At 35.1% G+C, this 13,267-nt stretch overlaps 1 protein-coding gene across 5 annotated transcripts in view; it reads right to left on the bottom strand.

Moving 5' to 3' along the window:
* The window catches only part of ALCAM (activated leukocyte cell adhesion molecule), a 244,055-nt gene that overhangs the window by 62,869 nt on the left and 167,919 nt on the right, over window positions 1-13,267 (bottom strand). The window lies entirely within an intron of this gene.

Genomic DNA, 13,267 nt, shown 5'->3' with positions numbered 1-13,267 from the left:
ATTAACTATTTCATGTAAGCCCCCATGAACTCTGGGAGGTAGGTAGGTACCTTGAGAATCAGGAAGGTTAAAGGATCATAGTTACAAAGCTAGTTAAAAGGATAGAGGCAAAATCAAGTCCAGATTTCTACCTAAAATGAATGCTTGACATTTATTTGAGGGAACTGCTTTGTAAACCGTAAAATAGTATTTCTAACATATATATGTACATATAATTGTTAGGTGCATTTTTATGATGGGGAAACTGAGGCTTAGGTAATTTGCATATTTTGAATCAAGATTCAGATGCAAGTGGAGGATAATCTTCTTTCCATAATACTGCCTATTTATTTAATTCATAATAAAATCATTTTTTCTTCATAATGTGACAATTAGGAAAAAGGGGGAAATGTCCATATTTAATAGGGCATTTATAGGCATTTTACTGAAGGGAACTTTTGGTGATAACAATTTTTATGTAATTATGTTAATGATAGCTATGATCATAAATATCTATATATCTCCATATTATCTATAATACAGATATTTACCATGTCTATGTTACATATTATTCATGTAACTATTTTAAACAATGAAATTTAAAACATTATGACAATGTAGAAGATGAAATTCTCTAATTTTGCTAATCCTCCATTTGGCTGAGAAGACCTTTGAAATTTCAGTAGATACCCAGCAGACCAAGATTTAATGGCCCTTTGAAGCATATTTAATTGGCTTTAGGGTTTGATTAACATCAATTGTTTCCAAAAACCAGGGAAAAAAAATAAACCAAAGACATTTGATCCACCAGGTGGTGCTAAAGAAACGCAGAGTTAAAATGACCTAAACTCTTTTACCTCACTAAAATAGCTTGATAATTTGCTGAGGCCTAACAGGAGTGTGGTGGGAGCCTCCTGTCTTAACCAAAGCATTACACATATCAAAACCTCATTGTAAATAAAATTTAGATGTAGAGGAAAGAAAAGCTTTCAAAGTAAAATGGTCATTAGAGTCATAATTTAAATTTTTGTCAATTGGACACATTTCCCTCCACAAAAAGTAGATAAACTTATATTCCTATGTAGATGTTTATCTATACCTATGTACATATATAAGGGATAAATATTTTATGTGAGGTAATTGGTATTTACAACATTTCAAAGAGTATTCAACTGTAGGCTGAGAAATAGATTCGAAATTTCAATTTCTTTATAAAGATGTTTACACAAATCGTTGATGTACGCTTAGATTCACAATAAAAAAATGATCTTGGTGAGACCTGCATTGTTCTCTTTTTCCTTGAGAGACAAAAAGTGAAATCCCCTAAAGGTTACTAAGGGAGCAAGCCTAAACCACCCCAAAGTTGTAAAAGGTAAAAGTAGAACTGGCAGGTTTAACATTGCTAAAATGAAAGCTGTGGGCTTTAAGATTACACGCGGAGGAATACTAATTGATAAAAGCCCAGTGGATACTATGTTTTGTCTTGCCTCAGAACTTTTGGTTTTTAGAAGCCCTTGATTCAGAAAAGCACCATTATTGCTTTACAATGCAAGAAATGGGCCATTAGGAAAAGTTAAATTAGGGGAAACTATACTACAGAATGATTAAACAACCTGCCCAATGTTAATCACTTAGGGGGTGAACTGGGACTGCAAGTGAGGCCTCCCAACTTTGTTATTCTACTATTCATTGCACTATACTGCACTGCTCTTTAAAACAAAACAAAAAGAATTTAGAAAAGGATGCCCTCTTTCACATTAGTTATTTCAAATTTTCCCTTCCATGAATATCTGGCATATATGTGACATTTCCAAATTAAAAAAAAAAGAATTCCAGCAAGAAAAGAGTGACCAGAGTGCTAAATAAAAGAGAAAAAGCAACAAAAAAGAGGAGAAAAAAGGGAGAAAAAATCTCCCAAGCAAAAACCTTGTAGGAAAACTGAAAGACATTGAAGAAATGAACAGAATTATAAAATCCTATTCAAAGGCTGGAAGAGAAATCAAGGGAGATCTAGTCCTATCCTTCATTTTAGAGATGAATAAATGCAATGAGCTAAAAGAAACCAAAAAGAAATGACCAAAAATGGTGGGGAAGAGGGGAAAACTTTTTAAGGCAGCAATAATAGATACCAAATTTTCCCTCTATTCTTCCCTGAGGAAAAAAAAATGGGTCTATTGCAAAAACCACTAGAGTCAGAAACTCAATAAAAGTTTCTTAGGAAGATTTGATATCTATAGATAGAACAAAGATCTTTAAAAAGGATAGAAATACTTTGGTAGAAAAGTGCTGTACTAGGCAATCATGAGAATGCAAAGTTTAGAAAAGATGGTACAAGATGTTAATATGGAAATGAATTCCCTGAAGACTAAAACGACCTTGGCAGAACAAAGAAAAAATCAGAAGAAATAATTCAATTTAACTCAACAAATATTAAATTTCAACTATAAGTAGGGCAATGTCCAAGGTGTTAAAGATACGACAAACTGAAATAGTTCCTGGCCTCGAAAAGCTTATATTCCAAAAAATCCAAAATAATTTAAAACATGTTAATTTCCACTAATGATTTAATGAAAATACCAAATAAATACTTTACTATTTTGTCCCACATTTGCAAACATGGATTGACATTTCTGTAATTAGGAAGCCAAAAAATGCCCATTTCCCTTGAGAATGAGTAGAAACTCATATCACTATAAAGTGCTGTTACATACTTTGAATCTACAGGATCTTGCATGTTGTATACCTTTTATAATCATTTAGGTTTTGTTTTATTTTGCATGTATTCTTGATTAAAGCAAACCAAAAAGTATTTGGAATACTGAAAGATATTAGCAATTCACATAATATTTTTCAAAGAAAATTGTGGGATTTAAAAACCAGGGACAGAATTAAGAGGATATTGCTATAAAGCATTCCTTTCCCTTGGTCTCTGGTGATCATAGGAGAGAAGATTTACTCTAATAAAAACCTACTACACACACACACACACACACACACATATATCTTCATTCTTGTAGGATATTAGACTGAAAAATACATCATGGAGTAATGAGCCTTCACTGACCACTGCCAAGGAGAAATACTTTAAGTGTTTACACTTAAGGATTTGAGGAATAAAGGAAAAATGAAGAAACCACCTTATTGGCCACGGAAGAACCAATGACTCAGTGAATCTTGAAAAGGGACTTATCTTTATTTTTTCTAGACTTCTTGTCTGAACATTGTCTGGGATTATCTGAGCCTATTTCTGGAGAAGCAGGGAGAGAGGGATTGCATTCTGTCAGGATTATATAGGTGGGTTTTAAACAGCAAAGAAAATTAGTGATTAAGGTAAACTTTTGGATCCTCTATACATAAGGGTGTCAGGAAAAAAAAGGCATCAGATGGAGTTGCCAGAAACATAAATACTGGCTTATCTGTTCTGGGTTTATCAAATGAGAATCAGGTGATTGGCATAAGAGCAGAAAATGACTTTAGAAAACTATTTTCCAGGCTTTTCGAGAACATGTCAGCTTTTTCTTTGCCGTGTAATATATACAACTATTGTGATAGTATGACCAATAGTTTGGGTTCTGGCAGCCGACCATAGCAATTTGGTGATGCTAGCTTCCTAATTTTTACAGATGTCTTAACTCTTTCAGATGAAGTGCCAAGAGAAGACCCACAGTGGCTGTCTCCACTAATGATCCCAGTTCCACCTTTTGCAGGAGAAAGAGCTGTTTATCCTCATTTCCTTGCCAAGCCTAAGTTGGGAAATTACATTTAGCTTACCAGAATTCCCCCTGTAATTTTAGTTGGATAAATTATTCATAGCTCTGCAGCCTAAAAACTATTGGGCCCAGTTACAAATACAAAATGGTTGCCATTTTTCTTCTTGGAGCGGCTGAATTTTAGAATATGAGCTGGTTTGGGGTTGGTAGGGAGTGTGTGTGTATTATGCATGTTGTGAGTGTATTGGCACTCTATGTATATGTACACACATAGAGATATGTACATAGTAAGTTTTTAAATTGCCTTTCAAGTCTTCTGGTTAGAAAGTGGTATATAAATGCAAAGCATTATTATGAATTATTACTACTCTGACTATTACTACTATCAAAATGTCATGGCATACAATAAAATGTGAAAATGGGCAATACTTTAAGAGAAATATGCAATTATTTAAGTATTTTTACAAAGGGTTATTAAACCAAAGAGATGAAGAACAATGCAGCCGGGAAAGCTAACAATAGAATTAAGTGGAAACACAACAGGCTGACCAGAGTATGAGAATAATCATTCAACCATAACATTCTGAAGTATAGGATATTTGTCAACATGAGGCACAAGTCAATTATAGTCGTGAATTTTGTTTGGTCAAAATTTTTAAACAGATACTAAGAAAAGAATATACAGAACATGAGTTTTTAGGGAATAAAACTACTTTAATATTTTAGATATCAAGTGCTTTACAGAAATTGGTTAATTGTACTCATTTTGAGTCATCACTCTCTAGTTCTGAAGTACAAAGTCATCTGAGTTAGAGAATGCTTCCATTTTGGAATGCCTTGTCATCATTATCTCCTCAGCAACAAAATAGTATGTGTAAGTATAAGTTGAATGGCAATTAAATAAATTCTTTTCTTTTCCCATTGCAATTTATCCAGAAATTGCTGTCACTATTACTATTTACTATAGTAGCAATGAAACACCTCTAATATTACCTGATGTCAACTAATGAGAATGTATAAAATACTTTGTATCAGTGATTGTGCTAAGCACTGGGATACACAGTCATTAGTAGTAGTAGTGATGGTGGTGGTGGTAAAAATGAATAATAATAATAATAATAGCTAGCATTTATATAGTGCCTACTATGTGCCAAGCACTTTGCTAAATTCTTTACAATTATCTCATTTGATCCTCACAACAACCCTGGGAGGCAGGTGCTAGTATTTAATCCTCATTTTACAGTTAAGGAAACTGAAGCAAATAGAGATTAAGTGACCAGGATTGCATATCTAGAAAATATATCGGCAGTCTCAGGTTCTCCTTTTCCAGCTCATTTTACAGATGAGGAAACTGAGACAAATAAGGTTAAGTGACTTGCTGAGGGTCAAATAGTATCTGAGGCCAGACTTAAACTCAGGAAAATAAGACTTCCTGACTGTAGATACATCACCTTATCCACTGCAGAAGGATGCTAATAACCTCAATATTAATAGAAAAGACAGAATGAAGGAAGAGTTTGAATGGGGGAGGGAGGAGAGATAGTGTAATGAGTTCAATTTGGGACAGGTTGAATTTAAAATGTCTATTGGACTTCGAGTTTCAATTATCCACCAACAGTTGGAGACAGGAAGTCAGTTGAGAGATTAGAGCTGGATGAGTAGATTTGATAATCAACATAGAAATAATCATTGAATCCATAGGAGATGATGAAATGAACAAATGTAAAAATATAGAGGGAAAAGACAAGTGGGCATAGGATAAAGTCCTGGGGAACACCCATGGCTAAAGTGTGTGATCTTGTTGAGGATATAGTAAAGGAGACTCAGGAAAGAGCAGATAGAAGGAGAACCAGGAAAAAGAGTAGTGTTATGGAAACCTAAAGAGAAGAAAATGTCAAGGATAAAAGGGTTATTGATGATGACAAAGATTGTGGAGAGATCAAGAAGGATGAAAATTGAGAAAAGACCATTAGATTTGGCAATTAAGAAATCATTAATAAATTTAGAGGATAGTTTTAGTTGATTAATGATGTTGGAAGCTAGATTGTAGAGAGTTAAGAGAGCAAGAGAAAAGGAAATGGAAACATCTATTGTAGAAGACCTTTTCAAGGGATTTATATATAAAAACAGGAGAGATGCGAAGTGGCAGCTGGTGAAAGTTTTCTGAGGACAGAAGAAACATGGCCATGTCTGTAGGTGGTAGGGAAGAAGACATTAGATAGGGAGAGATTGAAGATATGTGTGATAGCTCATAGTCTATTATCCTGCTCTTACACATATCTTCAATCTCTCCCTGTCTAATGGAGGGGGTGATCTGGAACAGATAGAACGGAAAGAAATCATTTGTGCACAGAAAGGGATTTTACTTGGCAAGGAGAAGGTCCATCTCATGCAAGAAAGGAGAAAGAGAAGATAGTGGAGACAACGTCTAGGTAATGTAAGATAATGGAGGGCAGAAGAAGCTTCTCTCAGTATATAGTCTTAATTTTTTTCCCCAGTAAAATATGAAACAAGATTCTTTGTTGAGCGACTTGGAGTGGGATAGGAAGCCATGGGAGGTTTTAGAAGGGATGAAAAGGACAGGAAGAAAGACTGCTGAATGAGACAGTGAGTTAATTGGGGAAGTGTAAAAGGATTGCGTTGCAGGCAGTGAGGACCCAGTGTTGAAGTCATGTAATATAAATTTATAGTGGATTGTCTGTCTGGTTTCATGATTTTCTCTACCTTCATTCAACAGCAAATATAAATACATACAAAATAAATACAAAGTAATGTTACAGGGAATGGAAAATAAAGAAAGGCCTCATTTAGGAGATGACGTATGAGTTGAACTTTGGAGGAAACTAGAAATTCTAAGAGTTACAAGTTAGGAGGGGCTAAATTCCAGCTATGGAAAATAAATAGTCCATATAAAAGGGTTGGAGATAAGAGACTTTTGTGTGTGAGAGGAATAGCAAGAAGACCAGTTTGACTAGGCTATAAAGTGCATAGAGGGAAGAGATACTTAATAAGTCTGGAAAGGTAAGCTGCAGCTAGGTTTTGAAAAGCAGATGTAAAACAGAAGTTTTATTTGATCCAAGAGGAAATAGGGATCCATTGGAGTTTCTGGAGAAAAGAAATGGCATGTCCCCATCTGTATTTTATTAATAGCAAGAGGAGATAAAGACCTGAAAGAATGTGAGTAGAGAGAATTTAAATATGCTTAGGAGGTAAAATCAACAAAACCTGACAACTGTACTTGGAGTTTATGATTGGATTGTGGGGTAAGGAAGAGCATGAGTAGAGAATGATTCCAGTGCTGTGAATCTGGGCAATTTGAAGGAAAAGTTGTGCTTTAAAGAGAAAGAGAAAAGCTGAAAGAGGGATGAGCTTTGTGGAAAAGATGGTGAGATGAACTAAATATGACTTGAATGTATGGACTGTCTTTTTGTTTTTATTTGTATTACCAGTGCTTAGGATGCTGTCTTGGACAATGTTTAATAAATGTTTAATCTGTCTAATTAGTTCTAAAACATTTATTAAATACCATGCTGTGGCTGTGATAGTCCCAGGCGTTTAAAAACATGTTGTTTAAGATAACAATAGTGTACAGACTTACAAATGAAGGAGAGATAGTAGAAATTGCATGTGATTCAGTTGTTGGATTTGAAGTCAAGCCCCTGTGTAAAATGTTATTAGTGACAGGTCATGAGTTATTCAGTTAGCCTCTCTATGTCTCAGTTTCCTCATCTATGAAATGGGGATCATATAATCTCTAAACCTACTTCACAAAATTACAGGGAGTTTCAAATGAGATAAATTAAATCACAGCACTTTTTGAACATAAAGGTCTATATAAATGTCAGTTGGTACTATACTAAAATTATATTTTTATAAAATGAGTTGGGACCAAGGTCAGCCTATTAAATGGATTTTTCCACAGAAAGGGTAAGGGTAAAGAAATTAATAATTTTTCCTAAGGCTGGGGTTTTCAACCTGGGGCTTGTAAACTTATTTTAATTGATAACTGGATTTCAACATAACTGGCTAGGTGGTATGTCTTGTAATTTTTGTATTTAAAAACATTGCTCTGAGAAAGGATCCATAAGCAGGTCCATAGCACATGCACATGAAAAGGTTAAGAATTTCTTCTTTAAGTCTTTTGTTGGGGGAAATAAATGCTGGCATATAATAATTCCAGCAGATAATGCATGCCTTTATTCCTCTTCTTTTCCTTTTATTAACAAATTGCCTTACAAAAAACTTAATTAAAAACATACAGAATACTCATAGGAATCATTTAAATCTTTAACAGACTCTTGCTCTCATTTAATAAAGCTGTTTTTTCCAACAAAGTAGTATTAAGTAAAAATTGAATTCACAGTACAATAAAACACTGTGACACACTTAATATCTCTGGGCTTCAATATGTTTTTTTCTATAAAAATGAGAGTTTTTGACCAGATAGTTTATAAAGTCCTTTTTAGCTTTAAATACTATGATTTGAATTACCTAAGTAAAGGGTAATCTTGGCCTCTAGACTTGTAAGAAACCTCAAGGATGATCTTGTTAAATCTCTCAACTCAAAGGGTTTGAATGACTTGTTCACAAAGAAAGGAAAGAGTGGGTGTATGTCAGGGAGGAGTAATATCTCTGGTATGGAGGTCTTGTCGTTCTCTCCTAGGGCAGCTCTCCAGCCTCTGACCCTCACCTGACACCCAGCTCTCACTTGTGGCTCCCAGTAGCTGCTAGCATGCGGCAGCAGCCACACCCCGGGCAATGGCTTCGACAGGCCGGCTAAACCTTGTGAGGGTAGGTCGACCCCTGGTGAACCAGGGCTTTGCTCACCCAGCATGTGAAGACTGCTTCGGTGGAACAGGCGGAAGAAACCAACAAGAAGGTTCAACGGCTGAGAGGGCGACGCAGCAAAGCACTGTGGAGTGCTTAGGGCTGTGGACAACACAACCATCCAATGCAGCTGAGGAAGTCTCCAGATGTAATGACTTTTCGTGCCACTGAACCCAGGCTTCCAAGGCTAAGAGAGTGGGACTGTCTCTGTGCATCCACTTTTCCACTTAAATCTTCAAGCACAAGTGTCTTTGTGCACAAAAACGCGCAAAGACAATCGTCATCCTCGGTTACCGAGAGACTATTACTATAGTACCTTGTAAACTCAGGGTTTTGTCCATGTTCTTTCCACTACATCAGCATTAGACTTATGGTGGGTTTTGTAGCTGGGAATAATATTTGTATAAATTAAAATAATGTAACAAAATCTAATTTATCTTAGAAGCGATATTAGGACAACATATGAAAGATAAAAAAGCATCTAAGATTCTAAATATTTCTCTCAGCATGAAAGTCCATGTTTAGAGACTGAGACTATCAGTGCTTCTTAAATGAAGAATAATATCATTTCTCATGCATTTTATGATGTAAGTTTCATTGAAACCATGAATGTAGTTTAATTATTTTGGCAAAAATAGTATCTGTACAGTATTCATGAAAGCACTATCATCAGCAATGCTCACACAATACTCTACAAAAGATTCTAATTGCATCTTCTGAAGTCGTGGAAACTTTTGGCTGTTCCAGGCTATCTTCACAAAAAGTTTAAAGATGTTATGTTAATATTCAATTTGTTTTACACGAGTAATTCTGTATTGTGACAACAAAAATACATCTTTTTAAATAGTCCATGGATGTTGAAAAATGTACATTTTGGGAAGAGGACATTCTCTGACCATTCTAGAAACTGTTGTATAATAAATAGGTAGGATTAAAAGAGTTGGGTTGGAATCCTAGCTCTTCCACTTATGATGCAACTTTAGATTAATGTGTATGTTAAGAATTTTTAAGATGTGCAAGGTACACTTTTCATAACAGCCCTCTAAAGAAATTAGAGCAAATCTTATTTTTCCTAGTTTAGAAATGAGTAAAATGAAGCACAGAGCAAAAATGACTTGTCCATGGTCATATAATTGGGAAGATCCTCATCCTCAATACAATTCTGGATTTAAGACAGATCTCTTTGGACTCCAAATACCAGAGCTCTTTCTACTACAGCATTACATTCTACTTTTTTGATCTTAAGATAAGCCACAGTTTCCTCATCTGTGAAATGTGAGCTAGATTATTTCTATGATACCTTTCAATTTTCAAGCCCTACGATCTGATTGTTAGAAGTGTCAAGAGTCTTAGAACTCATCTAGAAGCTATTTTCAGAGGAGAAAATGAGACCCCAAGGAATGAAACCATTTGCCCAACAGACAGCTATTGAAAGGCAGAGATGGGACCAGAAGCTCTGTTTTTTGGCAGCTAGGTCAGAATTCTTTCTACTATGTTTCCTCTAACCAAACAGCACATTCCAACAAACTAGAATAACCTTTCAAATTATCTTAGTAAAATATAATATTTTACCTTTAGGGTTGGCTGAACAATATGTGCTAGGTTGTCTTTCACTGGCATGTTATATCAAGAGTACCCAAGTCTTCCATTTTGTCAGAGTATGATGAAACTTTTGAATCAATAACAAAAGCCTTGAACCTTGGCTTTGCTCAAATCCTGTTAATGTGGTCTGTAGCTCTTGTGAATATGTATTTGGTCTATCAAATATGGGGAGTAAACTTATTCAGAAAGTGGAAAAGAACAATTTAGCAGTACCTGCCACTGAGCCAATGCTAGCACCAGTAAACCTATTTTGTTTTCTTTATTAAATTCGATGATGTTATAAGAGAATGGTGGAAGGACTGAAACAATGAATTATAACTTTTTTCTAAGTAAGGTATTTCTTCTTCTCACTTTTATGAAAATTACTCAGTTTATTCGAATTCTTTTTTACAAGCTTTACCTTCTGTCTTAGCATCAATACTATGTTTCAAGGCAGAAGAGTAGTTATATCTGGACAATGTGGGTTAAATGACTTGCCCAGGGTCACACAGATAGGAAGTGTCTGAGATTAGATTTGAACCCAGGACATCCTGGCAATGGCTTGCTAGCCATTGAGTCACCTATCTATCCCTTATAATTTTTATCCTAGAATGAGTATTTATTTTTCTAGAAAAAAATTGCAGGTAGCAAATGAAGTTACTTTCAAAATACCCAAAACCCCCAAACAAAAATGCATTTTAATTATTTACAGACATAATGACTATTCATTCCAGAACCTTAAGTAAGAGAATGTGGAAAAGCTAAGGGCACTGGATTTTGAGTCAAAGGATTTGAATTTGAATCCTAACCCTGATGTAACCTTAGGTGACTCCCTGGTCCTAGTGTTTTCAGGTCAAATTTGATATCCTCTGAAATCCCTTTCAGTTTTTAATCTGTAATCCAGTGATCAAGTAGTCTTCATTTAATTACTGTTGTTCCAACATTTCAGTTGGGTCTGACTCTTTGTGACTCTGTTTGAGTTTATTTATAGAGTAGTTTGCCATTTCCTTCTCCAGATCATTTGATGGATGAGAAAACTAAGGCCAATAGGGGTTAAGTGACTTTCTTAGAGTCACGCAGATAGGAATATTTGAACTCAGAAAGATGAATTTGACTTCATGCCCAGCACTCTATCCATTTTACCACCTGTCTATTTAATAGATGAGGAAATTGAAGTAATGAGAAGTAAAGTCATTAGTTACCCAACTGGCAATGAACATAGATGGTATTTAAACCCACATTGTTGGTCTCTAAATTCATTATATTTTCTCATATCTAATATATTTAAGAAAATAGTGAATTTTTTAAAAAGTGGATGCATAAATGTATATAGTTAGCTGTGTATTATCTATCCATGGTATAGAAATAAAATTATTTCCTTGTCTGCATAGGACTTCCAATGTAAGGAACAATGATGAACATGGTGAAATAGAGACAATTAGTGTTTCAATTTTGCTTTTCCCTCAAGCAATATTCTATTTAAAAAAAATCATTACCTTCCCTCTTAGAATCAATATTGCATATTGATTCCAAGCAGAAGGTTCTCAATCCACAGAACCATCTAACTTGCCCCCCTGGCCCCAGGAAATATTCTTAATTGATGGGTGCTAAGAAGTATAGAAAAGAGAAAAATCACTTGAAATTGCTTATTTTTCTCATTTCTAAGAAAATCACAGAATTAGTAATGAACTCTCATTCTTGGGTATCCAGTCCAGGCTTTGCTTGTTGCTTTGGGCTTTTTGTACTTATCCCCAAAAATATTCTTTTTTAACAAGCTTCACTGAGATGGCCACGTAACTCAATTGGTATGGAAGTCTGACTGTACTGTCAACAATCTCTCTCTCTCTCTCTCTCTCTCTCTCTCTCTCTCTCTCTCTCTCTCTCTCTCTCTCTCTCTCTCTCTCTCTCTCTCATTACGCTTAACACATTGCCGCTTGGCTATTTCCTTTTCCTGGACCTGAAAACTTCTTATATTACTTCACGATCCAATTCTCAAGACATTTTGAGTGTCTTTGCTGTTATCATATAAATGTGGTATATTATACTACTTGGTCTATATTGTTCTTCCCGTATAAGACTGGAAACTCTTTCAGGGCAGGAAGTCTGTCACTATTCATCTTTCTATCCCCAAGACCTAGCATATTGTGTTGATCATAGTAGGTACTTTTGGGGTTTAATTGAAATAATTGGAAGTAACTCAGTTATCATTACTTAACTCCAGGTTATAGTTTGCCAACCCACTACATCCTTCTTAGAACATATTAGAACATTAGGGATGAGATGTAAAGTTAAAATTAAATAAAAAAATAAAATTAAAATCACATGCAAATTGATGGTATAATTCCTGAAAAGCAGAATAACTGAGGCTCTTTCATGTCCTAGTTAATACAATACAATATTCTGGCAGATAAGAGAATATTTTTCCAAAAGTGGAAAAATTCTACTTTTGATATGCATAAGACTAAATGAGAATTACCTAGATTGTGAACTCCATAAAATATTTGTGTCTCCAAGTGATTAGTAACTTTGCACTTGATAATAGTATTTAATAAACATTAACTAAATGGAACTAAGCTGAGTCAATTTTATGTTTCTAATTCTTCCCTTCCCTTTCTTTTTTCCTCTTCTTTAGCCTAGTTCTTTACTTAACTCTTTAAGGCTAGTCTATTTTTAGGAGTTTTATCCCCCTTCATTTTCATTGCTCTTGTCATTCAGTTGTTTAGTCATCTCCATCTCTTCATGACCCTGTGGACCATACCATCTACGAGATTTTCTTGGCAAAAATTGTAGAGTGGTTTACCATTTCCTTCTACATTCTTTTCATTACATATTTTCACTACTTTGACAACATTGCCTAAAAAGTCACACCTTCTGATTTTCCAGTTCAAATGACGAAAATGTGTAGAAGAAGGGGTGTGTATGTGTGTGTGTGTGTGTGTGTGTGATGATCCCAGATCTCCAAAGGCATGCAAATAGAATAATAAAGGAGGGCACACAAAAGTATTCAAGGACAAAGTAGGAACCTACATCAGTAGAGGTGATTTGCATGGCAGCATGGGTTAGGACTGAATATTTGGGTAAATCTCAGTAGGTGTGCTAACTTTCCGACACTATTGAGGCCTTTGATGTGCAGGGTGTTCTGTGTGACAGTAGTGCAGATTGTCAATTGC

This window comes from Monodelphis domestica, chromosome 4 (assembly GCF_027887165.1).
Source record: "Monodelphis domestica isolate mMonDom1 chromosome 4, mMonDom1.pri, whole genome shotgun sequence".
NCBI lineage: Eukaryota > Metazoa > Chordata > Mammalia > Didelphimorphia > Didelphidae > Monodelphis > Monodelphis domestica.
This window is presented reverse-complemented; position numbering and strand designations above follow the sequence as displayed.